An 8873-nucleotide genomic window follows, 5' to 3' on the forward strand; every position below is an offset into this window, starting at 1 on the left:
CTTTTTGTTCTTATTCATCAGAGCTGTTATTTTGCCCATTTGAGGGATAAGTAATGTCAGTTTTGTGAAAATATATAGTATTTTCAGTTCTCAGGCTCATTGTGCCAGAACACGTAATTATCCTGGTATTCTCTTTTTTACACACCAGATTATGCAGGGATGTGGCTTGGAATTACTATAATTTGTCTAACTCATGTCATCTCGAGAAATGCAGGATTTAATGAATTGCAGTGACGAGGAAGATTCTACACTGTCTGATGGTTTTGCATATGGGAGGCAACCAAATCAAATCGTATTATTTGCCTGAGGACAACATTGCTGTTGCGTGAGACATCGTGTAGTAAAAGTTATATCTTTAGAGAATACAATGTTTTAAGAGAATATAATGTTAAACATTTAATTTATGTAAATGTCTATTTCCAGTTTATTACACGGCTTATGTTGTACAGCATTTAGTTCACATAGTAATTAAATTATAAAGCCGTTTACACTACCAGTATTACATATGAATTTTGCTCAAAATTCCACCACCATTTTAAATTTATTCTGTGGTAGTTCCTTAACACTTTGCGGTACATTGTTTTGGTCTTGAATAGTCTAGTCCAGGGTCAGTTACGAAGTTTCTTGCTCATGTTTTCATAAGTATGGACATTATCCCCAATTTTATATGTACATGCATCCTCTTTGGCATAGATAAGAACTTGGGAGTATGAACAAGCTAGGAACAATAAGTGTTTTGTATTCGGTGAAGTATTTTTTGCAGGAAGTTATGTTTTCTTCTGTCAAAGGAAGACTTTTTAGCTCCAGCAGAGTTTTCCCAAGGTATTATCCCATAATCTTTCTGCAGCATGGGGCTACAATCATACAATAATGTTTAAATGAAAGTTCCGCCATTTATTCTACTGTAAAATCATAATTTAAGGCTTTGGCATTTTTCAGCTGCCACGCTGAAAAGATATGGGCCTATAGGCATAATGTTTGTTGTGGTGTCACTGCCAGACACCACACTTGCTAGGTGGTAGCTTAAATCGGCCGCGGTCCATTAGTACATGTCGGACCCGCCTGTCGCCACTGTGTGATCGCAGACCGAGCGCCACCACACGGCAGGTCTCGAGAGACGTACGAGAACTCGCCCCAGTTGCACGACGACGTTGCTAGCGCCTATACGGACGAAGCCTTTGCTCTCATTTGCCGAGAGACAGAATAGCCTTCAGCTAAGTTAATGGCTACGACTTAGCAAGTCGCCATTAGCCTTACATAGTTTGATAGTTATCGTATGAAATGTCTCATCAAGAATGCTGTATTCACAACAAGGATAAATAAAAGTTAAGTATTAGAGGAGCTGCATACTTTTCTTATTAGAATTCACTACTTATCCTGTTCCAGAATTCACGCCCGTCTGCGTTAGATAGCGTGCATTTCGGCCTCCTCTATCTACAAGGTGTTGGCACATTCACCAACACATCATTTTTTACTTACTTTCTAGTACATCGTATTTTTCATACATTCTGTACACACACACACACACACATCATGTCAAATCATGGAACTTTCATTCAAACATTATTAGCCCATAATCAAAGGTGTATGAAAATGCATAACAGGTCATTAGGAGGAGATCTTGGTTCATAGCTCTTTAATTTTCTGTCAGGTACACTACTCTCAACTATTTATTGCAAACTTCTTCTGTATATGTATTCCTACATAACTTATCGAGGGATGCCTAATAATTAATTTCACTGACTTTTCCTTGGGATTGGCAGGTCTGCATTAAGATTGCTGAGAAAGAAAAGTACATGTTCTGTTTTATTATCCTTCCACCACTGAACTGCCTGTTTCATCAAGATGTCATTCATTTGTACTGTGGCCATTTCAACTGTGTGATAGGTAATAAAAGTCGTTTCATTTTCATACATCATTGCTTTAGATGACATAAGACTTGGCAAGTCATTTACTTAAATGAGACTGATTTGATGAGTCTGATAAAAAAAGCGAGAAAAATATTTGTTTTACAAGCAACTGACCTTACTTCTTGACATTGAGGGTCACAAACATGGTCTTGCATTACTGTACCATGGATTTTGTCAGTGGTTTTCTTTGTGGTGCTCTTGCATTACTGTACCATGGATTTTGTCAGTGGTTTTCTTTGTGGTGCTCTTAACTGGATGGCCAAGCGTGCTTCATCTTCAGTGCCTGTCTGACCATGTTTAAATTCATTAATCCAAAAGTAAATTGTTTTTAATGATGGTGTAGAGTCCATGTGAACTTCATCCAATTCTCTTTTGATTTGCATGACAGTCCAACCCTCCAAATGAAAATGTTTAATAAAAGCACAAAACTCAGTTTCCTCCATTTTCAATTGCAGTCCACACATTGACTTACTCAGACAGCTGTCAACAATGAACTGTACACTGTACTTTGTTGAAATTCTTTATACGGTCTTTGATATAACGAAGCTTATCAAACATGAGTGCACGTCAAAAATGTTCGATTGTTTCATGGAAATTCGGCAGAATTATCAAAACACCCTCGTATAGTGAACATGAAAAGTCACAGTGCAAAACGTTGTGGGAATCTATATCTCACATTCAGAAACTCAGATTTTTTGCTTCTATTTAGGATTACCATTTGTTTTCTGTTAGCTAAATATGACCTTAGAACTACTAATGTTCTATTTTGTATATTAAGATATTATGTTAACCAGTGCTGAAGGTCTTGATAAGATCAAGGCTGTGGTAATACTGTGTTGTTTATTTTCAAACCCTTGTAAGAAAGGTAACACAACATCCTGAATTGCCTTAATTGTAAACAGTTCCTTTTGATACCCATATTCGGCTTTGTTTAAGATATTTTTTCTTTAAAGAAAATCATTCAGTTGGTTTTTCACTATTGCTTCAATAATTTTTAATACTGTTGCCACTGTTCCAGTAGGCCTATAGTTTTCAGGTGATCTTTTATCTCCTTTCTTTTTATACAGAGGCAAGAGAATGGTTAACTTCAACTTGTCTGCAAATAGACATCGGGCTTATAAGGAAATTCAAGGGCTTGCTGCTCGTATTTACTACTTTTTAAGGATAAAGTTAGACAAATCAAAGATATCCTCTGAGTTACTCAGCTTGGAGACAATACTGTTATATCATTAGGCTAAGTAATTTTCCATCAAAAAGTTTTTAAACCCATGCGACATTGATTGTCAAGACGAGGTGGAAGAATGCAAAGGCAAATTAGTAAAAGTATGTTCACATGATGCCGCTTTCCTCTTGCGCTGTCACAAATGTGCGCGAATACAAGCACATACACAAAAATTAATGGAAAGAATGCGCATATGCACATGTATTCTTCTGTCCCCAATTGCTTCATTGTGCAAGCAATCAGCTATGCATCCCTTTCTTGGCCGGGGAGTTCATGCTGCGTAATGAAAACGCAGTAGGAAAAAAAAAAAAACACAATAGAGACTGCAGGTAAAAAATATCTAAATAATAGAGATACGAGAACTACAATGTGATGGTGACGTTTTGTTTTCAAATTTGGGTGATCACACCGAGATTTTAGATTTTCTGCTTGGAAAACTGCATCGATAAGAAAGCTGATAACATTTCGTTACCTAGAAACCACTGACTCATATACCAGTTCGAACTGTTTATTTTTCATTTCAAGACAAAGGATTTCAGTGATTATTCCTGTAACTGATAAAACTTAATAGGGGTATTTAGTCGTTTAACTGATAAATAATAGCGGTACTTAGTCGTTATGTGAGCTCAATGCCGGCATGGTAGCTCAGCGTGCTCGGTCAGAAAGCTGGTTGGCCTCTGTAATAAAAAACTGAGTGGAAGGATCTACAAACGAACTTTAACGGATGTCATGTGACGTGCGCAACGACCAAACCCAACAATCAACAACGAACAAAAATGAAAAAAAAAAGTGAGACGAGGCAATGTCAGGAATGGATATGCAGTCTCCCTGACGTTCGAGGCACATTTGCTCCAAAATCTTTTTTCTTTTTTTTAATTTAAAGCATGTAATTGTATCCAATTTATACCTCCACAATGTGGTATCTTGTGTATTTCTTTGTTACCTTTATTTAAACATTAAAACATGACCACTGAAGTTCTTACAGATGTAAATCACCACTTTGCTTCATGCAGTCACAAATGAAGCCAACGGAAAATAATAATGGATACAGTAACTTCGTCTCTATCCAGTAAGGTACAATCAGCGCAATATGTAGGCTACACCAATTGCACATTATGCAATGCACAATAATTTCATTCCATATGTTTGATGTGCAGGCTTATCTTCACAGAGCCGGTATGTACTTATATGAGTAACGTTCACTTTAGAGAAAATATTTGAAGTGACCACCTTGCATTTGCAAACACTTTGCCACTCGCTGGATCATACTTTGCTGGACCCTATGCAGCATATCTGCATCCACCACTGCTGAAGCGGCATGTACACAAGCTATTAGGTTGTATACATCCATGGGTGGAGTACTATAAACTTGTTCCTTTAAATGTCCCCATAAATAAGAATCTAGTGGAGTAAGGCCTGGCAACATGGAGGCCAGAACATTGGACCTCCACGAACAATCCATTTCCCTGGGAACATTTCATTTAAATAGTTACACACTTTTATTCTGAAGTGAGCCAGAGCACCATCAAGCTGAAACCATAGCTGTCGCCAAATAACAAATAGAAGTTTTCTAATGCATCAGCAAAAATACTGCAAAGAAACGTACGATGCAGGGGCGCATTCAACTTGTCCAGCAAGAGCCCAAAAGCACTCCTCCAACGGTTCCAGCCCACAGGTTTACGTCAAAGTCTGTCTGAAAGCCACATTCAACGGTGGCATGTGGGTTATGTTCCTACAAATGATGGCTGCTGTGGTGTTTGAAGATAGCTTCACGAGTGAAGCTAGATTCATTGGTCCACATCACAGTACACACAACATGTGTGTTATCTTCCACTTGATGCAAAAGCCATTAGTCGACCTCTTTTCCATTATTTGTGGATGAAGGTTACTGGTTTCCAGAAGGTTTTGCTCCAGGCAACAAAAAACATTCTTATCAGGATGGCGCCTTTGAGAGTACCCGTACCGTGTAGCATACATACGAGCGAGCGAGCAGCAGCAGCAGCTTGATTATTGGACGCATATTGACATATTCATTGTTTGTGAACTTTATTGGGAATTCGTCCTACATAAACTTGACAGGACAGTTATGGTTGTACACTGTGCAGTTAGTAGACACATGCATACAGTTTCATATATCCCATTGTCAGGTGACAGGCTATTGTCATGTGGCACAATGATGTCCCGCATATAAACGATGAGAACTAGGAAATGGTTTCTAAAAAATAAAGAAGGAACCGAGGAACATTCAAACCATAGCTCCATGGTGCCTGTGGGCGACATGCCAGCAGACTACTTAGTGAGCTATGATGGCTGGTACAGTCGTGCGAGGTGATACATTTTCCTCTCTTCATTCTCATGCAATGCACAGTGCGGCAGTGTTGCCAGCTCCTCGTTTTCGTACATATGTTTACAAAATGAAGCTACTGATCTGATTTTGCTAGATAAACTTTTGTCTTGAATCTGGATGAAGAATCACATGCCTACCTCCAAGAGCGGCATTTTTTCTTCATCCCTTATATAGATTAACATCCTCAGACTCGAGAAATTTGGAAATTTCACTGACCCTAGAATCCACTAGACGGAGGCTACGTTTTCTAATTTTGTATTTTTTGCATCTTCGATGTGCTTTGTTTCAGTTTCCAGTAGTTTTTCTGAAGATCTAGAATACCCCTATTTTCTTTTGTTCAGCTGCCAGACTCCTCAACACTTCTGCTGCTAAGTCGCATAACATAAATATTCGCTAACAGTTTGCATATACACTTTCACAGATACATACATTTCTACTTCTCTGTTGTCAAACTGCTAGTCCTATTTTATTCTTCACAGTAATATGATCGGAGACTTTGTATCAAGTAATTGACGCTCAGGACATCACATCTCAAATTTTTATTCAAATTATCTTCAGAAATGGAGTTCCATATGACTAGTCTTCGTATAAATTTTAGCTTGCTGTTTTTGGAGTCAACAGACATTATTAATTTTGTGTTAGCAGAAGAGCCAACACCGTGTTACGAGTGGAAGCCGAAGTGCACGCGTTTTAGCTCACGCAGGCTGGCGTGAGGAGGGAAGAACTATACTGACGTGAGGTCTGGAACATGACAAGGAATGAGAATTCAGAAAGCGGACATAATTAGTTTGATACTTAACTTTAATCCATTAATGGTGAACGTCGTTCTTGACGGTACATGAGTCACAATATTATCTGTTCAGAAGACATTCTTGAAGATAGTACTTATAGCAAAAATGGTTCAAATGGCTCTGAGCACTATGGGACTCAACTGCTGAGGTTATTAGTCCCCTAGAACTTAGAACTAGTTAAACCTAACTAACCTAAGGACATCACAAACATCCATGCCCGAGGCAGGATTCGAACCTGCGACCGTAGCGGTCTTGCGGTTCCAGACTGCAGCGCCTTTAACCGCACGGCCACTTCGGCCGGCTACTTATAGCAACTGAATATGGCGCCTTGCTAGGTCGTAGCAAATGACGTAGCTGAAGGCTATGCTAAAATGTCATCTCTGCAATTGAGAGCGTCTGTAGACAGTGAACCATCGCTAGCAAAGTCTGCTGTACACCTGGGGCGAGTGCTAAGGAGTCTCTCTAGACTAGACCTGCCGTGTGCAATCACTGATAGTGACGACATGCGGGTCCGACGTATACTAACGGACCGCGGCCGATTTAAAGGCTACCACCTAGCAAGTGTGGTGTCTGGCGGTGACACCACAATTACACATAAATAACTTTAAAGCTTAACCTCAACGTACTACACAACAAAACACACATGAGCCTCAGTAGCCTGTCGTCTGCTAAGCAGCACTTCTAACCCATGAAGTAAAGTGCAATGTGCATGCGTACTTGTGTTACTTAAAATACGCTGAAGAGCCAAAGAACTGCTACACCTGCCTAATATCGTGTAGGGGCCCCGCGGGCACGCTGAAGTACCGCAACACGACTTGGCATGGACTCGACTAATGTCTGAAGTAGTGCTAGAGGGAACTGACATCATGAATCCTGCAGGGATGTCAATAATCCGTAAGAGTACGAGAAGCTGGAGAGCTCTTCTGAACAGCACGTTGCAAGGCATCCCAGATATGCTCAATAATGTTTGTGTCTGGGGAGTTTGGTGGCCAGCAGAGGGGTTTAAACTCAGAAAAGTGTTTCTGGAGCCACTCTGTAGCAACTCTGGACGTGTGGGGTGTCGCATTGTCCTGCTGGAATTTCCAAGTCCGTCGGAATGCACAATGGACATGAATGGATGCAGGTGGTCAGACAGTATGCTTACGTGCGTGTCACCTGTCAGAGTCGTATCTAGACGTATCAGGGGTCCCATATCACTCCAACTGCATACACCCCAAACCATTGCAGAGCCTCCGCCAGATGGATTCATGAGTTTGTCTCCGTACCCTTGCATGTCCATACGCTCGATACAAGTTGAAACGAGACTCGTTCGACCAGGCAACGTGTTTCCAGTAATCAAGAGTCGGTGTTGATGGGCCCAGGCGAGGCGTAAAGCTTTGTGTCCTGCAGTCATCAAGGGTACACGAGCGGATCTTCGGCTCCGAAAGCCGATATCGATAATGTTTCGTTGAATGGTTCGCACATTGACACTTGTTGATGGCCCATCATTAAAATCTGCAGCAATTTGCGGCAGAGTTGAATTTCTGTCACGTTGAACGATTCTCTTCAGTCGTCGTTGGTGCCGTTCTTGCAGGATCTTTTTCCGGCTGCAGCGATGTCGGAGATTTGATGTTTTACCGGGTTCGTGATATTCTTGGTACAATGGTGAAATTTTTCCCACTTCATCGCTACCTCTGAGATCCTGTGTCCCACTGCTCGTATGCCGACTGTAACACCGCATTCAAACTCAATTAAATCTTGATAAACTGTCATTGTATCAACAATAACAATCTTACAACTGCACCTGACACTTGTCTTATATAGGCGTTGCCGACCACAGCGCCGTATTCTGCATGTTTACATATCACTCTGAATACGCGTGCCCACCGAGCGAGGTGGCGCAGTGGTTAGACACTGGACTCGCATTCGGGAGGACGACGGTTCCATCCCGCGTCCGGCCATCCTGATTTAGGTTTTCCGTGATTTCCCTAAATCGCTCCAGGCAAATGCCGGGATGGTTCCTTTCAAGGGGCACGGCCGACTTCCTTCCCCGTTCTTCTCTAACCCGATGAGACCGATGACCTCGCTGTCTGGTCTCCTTCCCCAAAAAAACAACCAACAACAACAACCAATACGTGTGCCTAAACCAGTTTCTTTGGCGCTTCAGTGTATATGTGCATACACAAAGTTGAACAGAAAGAAGGCATCAGGTGGAGCAAAATTGTGAGGAGATTGATGAAGATGGAAGGCATAACAAATGAAGAAAATTTTATTTGGCGAGGTGATAAGACCATGTGGGACAAAAAGCCATCTGGGAAAAGATACTGCTTGGGATCTCAAAACATCATCACTCATCTTTCTGGACTCACAGGAATTGCTAAGAATACTAAAACTGCAGTAGACTGTTGGAATAATTTATTCACTGATGTCATCCTCGATGTGTCCATCAGATATACAAACCAATATATGGACACTATCAAGGATCGTTTCTCCAGGGAGAGGGACATCAGCTCGACAGATGTAATTGAACTATGGGCTTTTACTGGCTTATTGCACTTAACATGAGCATACAGAGAAAATCGTCAAAGTCTGGAAGAATTTCGGGGAACTGAAATCGATTCTGC

This window comes from Schistocerca nitens, chromosome 8 (genome assembly GCF_023898315.1).
Source record: "Schistocerca nitens isolate TAMUIC-IGC-003100 chromosome 8, iqSchNite1.1, whole genome shotgun sequence".
NCBI classification, from domain to species: domain Eukaryota; kingdom Metazoa; phylum Arthropoda; class Insecta; order Orthoptera; family Acrididae; genus Schistocerca; species Schistocerca nitens.